At 42.5% G+C, this 10913-nt stretch overlaps 1 pseudogene; it reads left to right on the plus strand.

The window, feature by feature from the left end:
- The first annotated feature begins 6619 nt into the window (after positions 1-6619).
- Positions 6620-8252, plus strand: LOC137001775 (uncharacterized; annotated as a pseudogene).
- The last annotated feature ends 2661 nt before the right edge of the window (positions 8253-10913 follow it).

Raw genomic sequence — 10913 nt, forward strand, 5'->3', positions numbered from 1 at the left:
ACCCCCGTTATCCAGTGTAGCCAGATTTGGCCTGGTTTTTCGCGCATGCGCGACGCGGCGAACGCAGTGAAGTGTTTCGGTCTAGTAAAAGAGTATACCATATGGTACCCGTTTATTTTAAAAAATTATTATTTTCTGAAAAATCAATAAAAAAATAAAGTATATTTACTTATATTTATATTTTTATATACATATACATATACATATAAATATATGTAAATATACTTTATTTTTTTATTGATTTTTCAGAAAATAATAATTTAAAAAATGAACGGGTACTATATGGTATACCTTTTTAGACTGAAACACTTTACTGCGTTCGCCGCGTCGCGCATGCGCGAAAAACCGGGCCAAATCTGGCTACACTGCCGTTATCTACGATTTGAAATATAAAAGGGGACGATGGCTTAGGCACATACATGTGCAGGATCTGAAGCCAAGAAATGGGGAGGATGCCTTTACCAATTAGGCTAACAAGGCCGCCTCGCCGGGGATTAGGAGGATATAAGGGCCGATTCCGAGAGCCTCAGCCTAGAACTCGCTCAAGATGACCAGCACTTGGAACGTTTTGGACGAACTTGAGATCCTCCTGGCCGACGAGCCAGCATCGAGGCCGACACCGAAGCCGACGCCAACAACGCCGTCACCACCGGCACGCGTGGTCCCCAGGGTGGGGACCACCATTCAGCGCTCGGACAGGCAGCAACAGCGCAAAGCTGTCTTCTTGGCCTCGCCGCCGCCGCCGCCAACTAAGGGGCGGAAACGAGGGCCACTGGACGCCGCGTGCACCATCACGCACACGGCGCCGCGGGAAAGAAAGCCGACCAGGCCTACGGCCGTGCCGACCACCGCACCGCCGCACAGTGAGGCGAAACCTTCAAAAATCGGTCAATGGGCGGAGAAAAAAAGTTGCATAAATTTTTATTTTTAACATATTTTTATATTCTTTACACTTTATCTATCTAAAAATAATTTTAGGGCATTTATTTTTATTGATATTTGTACTAATAATATTTAATGAATTTAGTATTTTGAAGAAATAGTGAATTTACTGTAGATTGTAGCTTGAGTTTTAGAACTCTCAGATTGAAAATAGACGAAAACTCTTGTCAAATTTCTATTACAACAAAATAAATATGTTCCAAAGATGACATAAATATTATTTTTATGTTGTCAAATAATTTATAATACATAATATATATATTTCAATACATGTAGTTAAAGAGAATTGAATTCAAATGTTTAAAGTACCAAAAAGTTTACGGTCCAAAACGGTCCAGACTGAAATATACGTCAATCTACAGGACAAAGTATATAGTTTCTTAGCATATACTGCGACGTGAACTAACCTCGGAATCACGCCAGATCCGAGGGAGCACGCCCAATGAAAATCAGTAACTCGCGGTATCGGCAATAAATGCTCGATTTGGTAACTTACGGTATCGGAAACAGATGCTGGATTCAGTAACTCGCGGTACTCCACGCTCATCGGGAGCAAGGTAACTCGCGAAATCGGCAATAACTGCACGATTCGGTAACTCGCGGTACTCCACGCTCGTCGGGAGCAAGGTAACTCGCGAGATCGGCAATAACTGCACGATTCGGTAACTCGCGGTACTCCACAAAATTCGGGAGCAAGGTAACTCACGCGATATCGGTAACCGGAAATGGGCGCCAGGTGCGAGTAATCGCACCGCGGTATCGGTAACTTTAACAGTTCTCAAAATTGCTCGGCCGCTCCCCGCTCAGTATATGGCAGAGGGGCGCAGTTCTTTTACTTAACGTTAGATATCTGGAGTGAGAGGCTAACGCAAGGATAACTCAATAATTAACAGTTAACAATGATGTATTTCAGTGATTTAGTTTACAAGGGTAAAGATGCTTAAACTATTCGGCCGGAGCCGATACGGCGGAAATAGGTTGATACAATGGTAGGGCTCTTCGCCCTATAAATTCGGCAACGAGAATCGAGTTCGATGCCTACATCAACTCTCGGGAACGCGATTGCGATAATTCGCCGCTGATCCGACCATATACAGCCAACGAAGGACTTATGTTTTGATCATCTGATACGGCCGGTGAAGGCCAAATAAATATACTCTAAACGACGGTAACCTAACGGCCAGAAATGAAATGCCGCGGAACGGCTATTTTTCGCGGGTTTTCCCGTTTCTCGCCGAGACGCTAACTTTACGGTAACCGCAATCTCGCGCAGAACGTTCCCGAACCAAAATCCCCCCGCGGACATTCACCCACGGTACTTCCGGTACGGTAGTAGTGCGACAGAAAGACGGTAATTAATAAACAATCGGTATTTTCAAAAGAAACAGTAACGGAACGACGGTAGCAATCGGTATCTTCAAAAGAACGGTAACGGTAGAACGGTACGGTAACGAAACGAACGACAAACGAAACGGCAACGAGAAGAGACTGTCGGCGCTTAATTCTCGCAAGACGGAGAGACTCTTACGCGGTATCCGGAGCCGGCTGGACATGCGGTAACTGAGCGTAATTGAGCGCTCACGGTATCAAGACTTGGTTAGTTGTGAGATACACAAAATACAGAACAAACTCACGCTACCAGCCATAACCGGACGGAACTCTATGGCTACCCAAGAGGCGGCTTACAATGAGTGAACGTCTTCGGCGTCTTCTGCGTCGTCAGGCTGAGTCCTTGGTATCGTCCTCGCGCACTTGCGGCACACCGAACAGTGGCTCTTCTCGGCTCTGCACGTAGGTCCTCTCCAAGTCCGCGTCGCCTTCCTGCGCATCCTGCCGATTTTCCGAAAAGGGGGGCCCCTGAGAACCGCCCACAGTTCATCCAGGGCGCCCCCCTCCGCTCTCTGTGGTTTTCTCAAATCTTTCGGCCGTTAACGTGTCGATGAGTCGATGTTCCCGGAAGAGACTGGTTAGGCTGGCCGGGCCATACTCCGGTCCTTCCGGGTGCAGCATCTTCGGGGTCCCCGGAGCCGTCTGCAGCCGGGCGAGGTCCGCTGCTGCGTGTTTCTGCGTTTCTTAGACTCTGTGGCTGAAACCAAAGCGGAGTTAGATAGGGCTTGGATGGCGGAGGCGACGGGATCGCGGTACCTGACCTTATGCTGTGGGGTCACTGACGCGTGACACCCGTCGATGATCCCCCGGCGTCCGGTCTTCCTGGCGATGCTGCATCTTCGCCCTGAGGCACAAAACACGCAACGCCGCCCGCACGGGGTCTCGCCTTACAATTTAAAAAACAATATTAACGACATAAAACGGGAATGACAATACAAACAACGCGTAAAGATTGTGAAGTCTCGCGGGTTGCTCTCTCCACGCGAGGAGCAACACCAGGACTCTTTGCTCCCTCGGCCGGGCTATCGCCCTTGTGACGGCGCTCGAAAAGCGTCACGTCACAATACGTTTTGTATCCCCCTTCATCCCCCTTTTGCAAAAAATTTCTAATTAATGTTAGTTCGATGCGGCTAATAGCGCCTAACTGGTTCATTTTTTTTTTGAAGTTTTCAAATTTAATCGCGAAATTTGATGCAAACTACACTTTGTTTTAAATCAGCGCTCGGAATTAGTTGCACATTTCGGGCCGATTTCCGAGACGACGCCTGCTGTTCCCCCACTACCGCCCGGCCGCTGGCGGCCGAGCCGCCGATAGCTCTGGCTCAGGAGCGTTTTATATTAGAAATAGACTGGATTGTTTAGGCATCTTTCAGGAAATCGTTACATTTTCTTCACTACATAAATAATGTTTATTTTTATTAATACATAATATATGTGAATACAGGGTGTCCCAGACTTACCGAATAACCGGTTCAGGGTAGACTCCTGACGTTGTTCTGAGACGAAAGTTCCTTTGGCAAAATGTCGAGGGTGTTGTAATTTCGGCGTTATGAAGAGCAAAAGTTCTCCAATCGATGCGCTGAATTTTCCCGCGCTCAGGGACATCGCACATCAAAGGAGCCCCGTGCATTGCGCAATGATTGTTTCGATCGAGCGCGTTTCTCGCAATTGTTCACGCATTCACTGTTCACTGTTTCACAGTACTCCACAAGAAAAATGGAGTCAGATCCGCCGGAGACCTCGCCGGCCAGTGCACATCGATTGCTCCGTATTGACGTAAGGCGCGGTAGGTCATACCTCGCAGTGCTTATATCGATTTTCTATCGCGGGAGCGCACGACGCTTCACGTTAGTGCTTGACAGTTCCGCGCGCGTGTCGTGATTTCGTGCAATTCGGTGAGCGATCAGTCTGTCCTTTTTTGTCGGTCATACGAATGTTAATGTCGCGGAGAAAGTGTCGAAAAGTGACGCGACGATAGCCTCGCCATACACGTGCGCGAAAACGCGTCGCGTGTTAAACGCGAGATACGCGGATAGATAAATCGTACGCGGAGTGCGCCCGTGCACTGGCCGGCGAGGTCTCTGGCGGATCTGACTCCACTTTTCCTGTGGAGTACTGTGAAACAGTGAACAGTGAATGCGTGAACAATCGCGAGGAACGCGCTCGATCGAGTCAATCGTTGCGCGATGCACGGGGCTCCTTTGATGTGCGATGTCCCTGAGCGCGGGAAAATTCAGCGCATCGATTGGAGAACTTTTGCTCTTCATAACGCCGAAATTACGACACCCTCGACATTTTGCCAAAGGAACTTTTGTCTCAGAACAACGTCAGGAGTCTACCCTAAACCGGTTATTCGGTAAGTCTGGGACACTCTGTATATATATTATGTTTTAATAAAAATAAACATTATTTATGTAGTGAAGAAAATGTAACGATTTCCTGAAAGATGCCTAAACAATCCAGCCTATTTCTAATATAAAACGCTCCTGAGCCAGAATTATCGGCGGCTCGGCCGCCAGCGGCCGGGCGGTAGTGGGGGAACAGCAGGCGTCGTCTCGGAAATCGGCCCGAAATGTGCAATTAATTCCGAGCGCTGTTTTAAATCATTGTTATGACTAACAATTTTATATTAAAAAAATGATAGAAAAAACAAAAGTTATTAATTTTTAAATAAATTTTTTCATAAAGTAAAAAAATTATAAACTAATTGGACTGCATCAAATTTCAAATTTTTTTACGATAAAAATAATTATTTGTTGATTACTTCTCAACTCCCGCATTTTTTTTATGTCTTCCATTGAGATTTTGAAATTTTCGATCTATTAGACGGCATGCGCGATGATCTAAGAATTCAGTATCTCGTCTGAATGAAAAAGAGAATTTCTTATTCAACCATGTTTCATCATTTTTATAGAACTTTTCAAAATGATATCTGCTTACTGTCTATCTTGATTGTAAATGTTTCAAGAAATTTAAAAATTTATATAGTAATTTAAATCGTAAAATTCTCCAAAACGTATGACATACACAAAACTTTATGTTTGGCTGTATCCATGGTATTATATGTCAGTAACAGTGCACAAATTGTTGATTCATGAAAGCGCTATAATAAAATATACAATTGTACCAATAGGTCAATTATCTGAAGATGCCCAAGAAGCGAATCACAAATATTTTCGAAATTATAGGGAAAATTATTCTCGAAAAATGTCTCGAAAAATGAATAACGAAGATATATTTACGAATCTGTTAATTACTTCAGACCCAGTTGTTTCACATTTAAGGCGAATAATTGAACACAAAAAAAAGAACTATGTGACGATGCTAAGAATCTTTTAGAACTTGACGAATTAGATTGTTATGAGTAAAATAATAAAGACACTTGGTGGACACTCAGAAATGAAATTGATCATATACAATATTAGCCTTACTTAGTTATTCGGTTTCTTTTTCTTTTTTAAACATTGCTATTGTATTGTATTTTGTATATTGCTATTATAAATTTTTGTGATTATTGTAATTTTATTTTATTTTATTGCAGTGCAAAATGTTCGACTTATTATTAAATGTCAACTGCATGATTATTTAATTTGACAATAATTTGATAATAATTGAGTTATTATGAAACCGTGTGAGCTTTTTCGGGCGCGGTATAGCTCGCCGGAATCCAGGTTCGGTCGGTTGGGGGTGTGTCAATGAATGTACGCGTTTGGTTAACAATAAATTAGAAAACGTATTTATTCAATTAAGTATGTTGATGACTGGGTGTGTACATGCGATGTATGATTGCGATGCGAAAGAATATACAAGCGACGGTGAAATGATTGTTAAGCAACGGCTGAATAATTATTTGAGCAGCGTGAAATAAATATGAAAGTATCGGTGAAATCAGTATAGCAACGGTGAAATAAGTAACAAAGTATTGGTGCGATCGGTAGAATAACCACGGTGAAATAATTATTTAGCAACGGTGAAATAATTCTTGAAGCGGCGTGAAATAAGTTTACAAGTAGCGTGAAATAAATATAAGGCGACGGTGAAATAATTTGAGAGCGACGGCGAAACAATTCTTTAAGCGAAAGAAATAAATGTAAAGGTGACGGTGAAACAACTATACGGCGGCAGTGAAATAATTCTTTAAAGCAACGGTGGAATAATTATTTATGCGATATTATAAAGTCTGACGTGAGGCGTCCTGGTGCGGTCGGCGAGAGCGCAAGCGCGGGCGATCGTGTCGCAACGGTTGGCACACGACGGAGCGCTTGTCGGTGAGTGCGTTCGTAGAGTATCGCGAGTCTGTTCGATCATAGATCGATGCGGACTATTCGGCGGCGCGGATTGGTCGACGCAGCTTGCCTGCCGGATGGATTCTGCGGATGAATCCCGGTGCGTGGTAACGCGATATAAGGGCCATCGCACACAAAATGCATAGAACATAGACATAACATAGCATAAGCATAAGAAAGACATTCAATGTACACAAATATGCATAGCATAGATTTTGGCCAATCAAAATTGAGAAATAATAGCTGTGATATGAGAACACACTCCTAACCTAAAATATTATTTAAAAATCGACAACCAGAGGATAACTTCAAAAAAAAAGAATTAAAAATGGACATGTACGATTACATTTATACCACAATAATATCAGCGGGTTATTTATTTTTGCAAAAGCATAAGCAAATAAAAAAAAACGATTATGGGTACGACCAATATATATGTGTCGACCACTATTTGGTGATTTTCAACATCTCTTTCAAGAACTAAAAGAAGACGCGACAATGTTTTTCAAATACACAAGAATGAATATTTTTACTTTTTATAAATTATTAGATATATTGCGACCTCATTTAGAAAAAAGAAGTTGGAGAGCATTACCGGCAGAACAACGACTTATTATTACGCTCAGGTATTTATAAATGTTTTTACAAAATTTTGTTCTTTTAATTCTTACTGTAAATTTATATTGTTTTTGCTAATAATTTTGCTTTATTTCAGATTTCTTGCAACAGGAGATCAAGTATCCTCGATTGCATTTGCACATAGAATAGGTGAATCAACTGTTTATAAAATTATTAAAGAAACATACAATATTAACAACGGTACAACGGTAACAACAAAAGTTTTAAGTCCTATGTATTTAAAGCCACCTAAAGAAGAAGACTGGAAAAAAATAGCTGCTGGATTTTGGAATCATTGGAATTTTCCCAACTGTGTTGGAGCGATCGACGGAAAACATTTTGTTATTAAAGCACCTTCAAATTCCAGTAGCTTATACTTTAATTATAAAAAAAGTTTTAGTATTGTATTATTAGCTGTATATGATTATCAATATAAATTTACTGTCGTAGACTGTGGTGCATATGGTAGTGCAAGTGATGGCGGTATATTTGCACAATCTGAATTTGGAAAGTGCTTAAACAATAATAATCTTAATATACCTGTAGAAAATTGTAAGTTACCTCTATCAGATATAAAAATGCCTTATTATTTTGTTGCTGATGAGGCATTTCCGTTATTAAAACGAATAATGCGACCTTATCCTGGACAATTTTTGAATGAGAAAAAGTCTATTTTTAACTATAGATTATCAAGAGCTAGACGTATTATTGAGAATACATTTGGAATTTTGGTCTCAAGGTGGAGAATTTTTCAAAGATGTATATGTTTGAACCCAGAACATATAGATACAATAATTATGACTGCAATAAATTTACACAATTTTTTAATGATAGAAAATAATAATATGTTAGACGAAAATACTTACTGTCCTCTAAATTATATTGATAATGAAAACAACACAGGACATGTTACACAAGGTGCATGGAGGTCTAGTTTTAATCTGAATAATGTAAATAATTTGCGACGTACTAATGTACATAGAGCGGTAAGAGAAGCTTATATTCAAAGAGACACTCTATCTGAATATTTATCATCACCACAAGGTAAAGTACCATGGCAAATGGAATATATTCATAGGGGATACAATAGAAATTTATCATAAAAATACACAATAAACTTGTTCCATAAAATATAAACTTTTTATTTTATATAAACTTGATATTATATAAACATATAATATAATATATGCATATGTATTTTTCATAACTATGTAATAAATCCTTTGGTTCACAGATTATATAATATTTTTATTATTTGACCTTTTAGTTTAGTTTTTTCGGGTTCCGAGATTTTTTTTAATTGGCATGCAACTGCTTTAGCAAAAATTTTATCATCATCTTTAGTTTTATTTTCTAAATGCGACGAAACCACTGATGTTAATCTCAAAAAAAATTCTTCCATTTTATTATCTGCTGAGGATGTGCATTTAATTTTTTTTTGTTAATTTTTTTGATGGTTTAGATGACATGTCCGACAAAGAGTTAAGAGACAATGTTGGAGATACTGATTCTCGATCAAGTGATAATGTTTCTGAATGTTCTAACGGAGAGAATACTATTTCATTGTTACTAAGCGCATCTGAACTATGTGGTGAAGGGAAATCATCATTGCTATCAAATAATTCTAAAGAAGAAAATGAAGAGAATGCATTTACGCTCGGCGGGAGTACGAGAACGCTCGTACGAAGGCGAGAGTAGAATGGCAATCCGGCTTGGTGCACGAGAATGCCCGTTGCACGAAGATCGGTGCCTAGAGAGCCGAGTGCGCTCGGCGGGAGTACGAGGACGCTCGTACGACGGCGGAGTTAGAACGGCGATCCGGCTAGGTACGCGGGAATGCCCGCAATACGAAGATCGGTGCCTAGAGGAGCCAAGTACGCTCGGCAGATATACGAATATACTCTTATGCGGGAGCAAGAATACCGAGGACGCTCGGCGGTACACGAGGATACTCGTGTGCTGGAAAAGGCATAGAATCCGAGTATACTCGGTCGGACTTCGAGAACGCTCGTAGAGTGATGTTCGCTGTCTAGCAGCGAACGGGATCTGGTGAGAAGACGTACAGCCAGGCCTCTTTTATACCCGGCTGGCAGCCGACTGAACTCGAATCGGCAAGCATCGGCGGTTTCGGCGGCGGGCCCCCCACAAAACGGAATTTCGGAACGGTCGGGTGTGGGGGGTTTTCGGCGATTGACCGCCGTTGTTTTGACAAGAGTTTTATCGGCGCTGATTTCAGCCGCAAACCAGCATAGAAACGCAGCAACGGGCCTCGCCCGGCTGCAGACGGCGCTGAGGACTCCGAGGATGCTGTACCCGGAAAGGCCGGAGTATGTCCCAGCCAGCCTAACCAGCTCTATCCGGGGGGCAATGCCGACCGGCACGGGCTAATTTGAAGAAGCCACAGGAAGCGGGGGGGTGGCGCTCTGGATGAACTGTGGGCAGTTCTCAGGGGCCCCCCTTTGCGGAAAATCGGCAAAATGCGCGAAAAGCGACGCGGGATTCGAGGGACCAACGTGCCGATTAAAGAGAAGACACTGTTCGGTGTACCGTGCAAATGCGAGGATCAATTTGAGGACTCTTCCGACGACGCCGAAGACGCCGACCACTGTAAGTCGCATCTCGGGCAGCCGTAGGGTTCCGTCCGGTTATGGCTGGTAGCGTGAGTCCAAGTATCTTTGTACGGTGTTTCTCACACGACTAACCCGCGAATTCGTTACCGTGAGCGCATTTTTGGCACGCTCAGTTACCGCATATCCAGCCGGCTCCGGATATCACGTCGGAGTCTCTCTATCTTGCGCAGATTAATCACCAACAATCTCTCTCATTTCGTTACCGTTTCTGCTACCGTTCCATCTTGTTACCGTATTGCTGTACCGATTTCCGTTACCGTCTCTTTCTTTTGATATCGTTTTTTTGCGATCTCACTACTGAAAGTTATCGTGGTTCAATGTCTGTGGACGGATTTTGCGCGGGAACGTTCTCCGCGAGACTGCTGTTACCGCCACTTTAGCGTCTTCGTGAGAAACGAAGAAAATCCGCGAAAATAGCCGTTCCACGACATAGCATTTCTGGCCGTTAGATAACCGTCGTTTTAAACTGTATTTATTTGGCCTTTATTTAGCGGTCCCGTCGTGTTGTCATTATACGTGCTATCTATTTCACTGAGTATCTTCGGATCAGCTGACGTTTTTTGTGATCACGTTTCGAAGTTTCGTACTGTTACCGAATTTTATCTTACGTTACCGATTTTGCGGGCGAATTGCCTAATTACCGCCTTATTCGACTACTATCGCCGCATCGGCTAATGCCGACTTATAATTGCTCATCGCATTACTCATCTTTAACCCTTGTTAAACTGATTATAAAATATACATGATTGTTACCTATTAATTACTGAGTTGTCCTTGTGTTCGCCTCTCACTCCGGATTCTTAACGTAACATAGAAGAACTGCGCCCCTCTGCCATATACTGAGCGGGGAGCGACCGGACATATTCAAAGAATTATTGCAATTATCGGTACCGCGATTATACGCACCTGGCGCCTATCTCCGGTTACCGATTTCGTCGGGTTACCTCTGTTACCGCTGTTACCGAATCGTGCATTTATTGCCGATATCGCGTGAGTTACCTAGCTCCCGAAATACGTGGAGTACCGCGAGTTACCGACTTTCATTGGG

The sequence above is a fragment of the Linepithema humile genome, chromosome 8 (assembly GCF_040581485.1).
Source record: "Linepithema humile isolate Giens D197 chromosome 8, Lhum_UNIL_v1.0, whole genome shotgun sequence".
Lineage (NCBI taxonomy): Eukaryota > Metazoa > Arthropoda > Insecta > Hymenoptera > Formicidae > Linepithema > Linepithema humile.